Here is a 3,092-nt window from a genome sequence, read left to right as displayed (position 1 = left end):
TGAAGCTTCTGTCTGATTGCTGCAGTTCTGGATATCAGCCATGCATGGTGCTTACTGTGGTTTCAAATCTTTTATTTGCCAAATGCACAGAAAGAATCGTTCTTCCGTGATTTGAATGAGTTCAGAAAGTGACATATAAGGGAGAAACTCCTTCGAGTCAGTACGAGAAGGAGACTTCTTGGTGGACTGCAGACATTCCATGAAGCAAACACTTGTCTTTATCTACAAATGAATACACTAAATGTTGAAAATCATCTTTGTTTTATGGTGTATTTCTACCAACTTCCATTGGAGATATAAAGAGATATAGAGATATAAAAAAGGGAATGGGGATAGTAGATTTAAACCACAGCACAAATAGGTTTGATATAGATTCAGCATTTTCTGTAAACTCTTTAAGTTACTTCACTGTCTATAAATATATTGACCATAACTTCCCTAATTTTTGTTCCTGAATTCACTCATTCCTTATGGACAAACTAGAAAGTCATGGAGTTGTTCCACCTTTTCATGCAGTGTTCTGTACACATGCACCAAGCCAAGACTTCACAGTGCCTTTTCATTTTTAGCTTTGGGCTAAACATGCCCAGTTTTGGTCTTTATCACCTGTATTGCATATTTTTTCCTCAGTCATGTACAGTAGAATGCTCTATGCTATTGTAATCTCCGCACCAATGGAACTGAAACCACCTAGCTGCATGCTCGGTCTAAAATAGCTTTTTACCTTGGCCTTCGTTTGACATGGAAGATTGACTTGTTTGTAATTCTCTGCTAATGTTTTTTGTTGTTGTGCATGCCTGCATGAGTAATGGATGGCAGTAGACAATGAGTTGTTTACAGCGAGCCGTGATGTAAAGCATCTTAACTAATTCAGGGCTGCCGACCAGCTTTTCGAGTGAAAAGTTTGCAGTTACACAGATTTAAATTCAGCAGTGTTCACCTTGTAGAAAGGAGCAAACCATGCTGGGACATGGTTCAGAATGTTGCATGGTTCTTGTAGCATTTTGCTGTTTTAAACCCGCCCCAAATCTGATCAAAGCTGGGATCACATTTCGTATTGAACCATCTTCATGTTATCACACCACTCTACTGCCGCTGGACACGGTCCAACTTCCCATCAAACTGTGAGCATTCTTCTCAAACCAAGATGCTAGTGTTGAGTATTTAATCAGAAAACGTCAGGCTTGTTAGTTGAGTAGTCAGTATCACTATACATACATGTTTTGCTTTATAGATGATTAGGATGAAAGACGAGAACCTGCATTTGTTCAGCAAGAATACAGCAGCTGTGTGTTCAAGGGTTACCCCCGAGTTGTGCGCTGAACATGGTGAGATGTGCGAGTTTGTTGGATTTCATGTATAAAGTGTATTTTCTTAAGGGGGATATAGAGATAAGAAATTTTATATATTCACATTATATTGATGTCAAGGTTTAACACTTAGTTTAGTTGCCATTGATCATTGTTAATTAGCATAATGTCATGAAAAGCAGACACAATGTTTGAATGTCTGTCCTGTCTGTTATTATTTTTTTCCGAGGTGTTCTTCACACTTTGATTTTTATTCCTGATCTTTTTCAGGTCATTGTTGTTTAACAGGTACATGATAGATGCATAGAAACCATGATAGATAGCCATTCCAACACCGACCTACACACACACACACACACATATACAAACTACCCCTCATTTTTATGTGTCGTCTATAGTTGGCTTTTTCTGATTGGGGCATTGATCCACTGACTTGTCCAATAGCATCACTCCATAGACGGAAGCACAAAGAATAATTGTGTTATGTTATTATGTTATGCAGCTTCATTCTGTTAATGCCTGTTCTTAGTTTGAATGTTGAGCAGCCATATGTTTGACTACTTTAACAGTTTACTTTAACATTTTGGAAGGTAATTATGGGAATAAGTTTTTGATGGCAACGCTTTATCACTGAGAGACAATTATAATCTTTATTATTATAACCTTTTCCATTTATTCATCTTTATGTATACTGTATTTATCCCCTTCATGGTTTCATGGTGTCTTTTACATTCACCATAGAGCCACTTGTCTGCACTCACAACATATTGCAGTCTACCTCACAAATATTAATCTATGATAGTTGTCATGTTGCCACAACTAATGATTATTTTCTAGGGCTGTCCTTGACCAAAGACATTTTTTGTCAACTAATTGACTTTTTGTTTATCGACAGATCTGGAAATCTGTGGAAATTATTTATTTAACATAAAAATGCATAGACAAATGGCTAATCAACTCAAGAAATGTTAGTCCACTAGACCAAAATAACTGATTAGGCGACTAATCAACTAAGACTGAGCAGCCCTATCTTTTGCATTCATTTTTTTTTTGTATTGTTTTGTCTATAAAATATGAGAAAACTATGAAAAATGGGCATCATTTCATGCATTGATTTTTTTCAAATAGTTTATTTCAGTCCAACAGTCCACTACTATCATAGACAACTAAGAAAAATCAACACCCATAAAGTATTTTTGTTTTTACACTATCTCATCACTGACTTTTTGCTAATTTTAAGTCCATTGATCTATAGCCATATTATTGCCTGAAATGGATTGCCAGTATTTAGCAGATGCTTCTGATAAAGTTAATTTGTAATGTCTGAACAATGAAATAAAGCATGTTTATTCACTAAAACATTGTGTCTGATAACTGTGATTTACAGGTTAAATTATGACCACATAGATACATTTTTTTGCTTTTTCACCATCTTGTGTTAAATAATTTAGACACTTTGCTAAATGTCTTACTATACACTGTTATCATAGTGTTGCTGGATACATTTTCTAATGCACTTTAACACTTGATCTAATAACTTGTCAACTGATTTTAGGACATTTCTGAATGACACCAGAAAATTCTACTAATATACATTTCAAAATTACATTTATATTATTTGATACAAGGTTTCGGGGGATAATATATTATGCCAAAAAGTTGTAAAGCTAACCTCACTTTTTATTGCTTAATATTGTCTGAAAGCTCACAGTATTTAGTGAAACTGGTGACTCGTTTCGGACCATGATGATTTGTCCTCTGATGTTCTCTTGTTGGTCTCGT

Source organism: Cyclopterus lumpus, chromosome 5, assembly GCF_009769545.1.
Source record: "Cyclopterus lumpus isolate fCycLum1 chromosome 5, fCycLum1.pri, whole genome shotgun sequence".
In the NCBI taxonomy this organism is placed as follows: Eukaryota; Metazoa; Chordata; class Actinopteri; order Perciformes; family Cyclopteridae; genus Cyclopterus; species Cyclopterus lumpus.
This window is presented reverse-complemented; position numbering follows the sequence as displayed.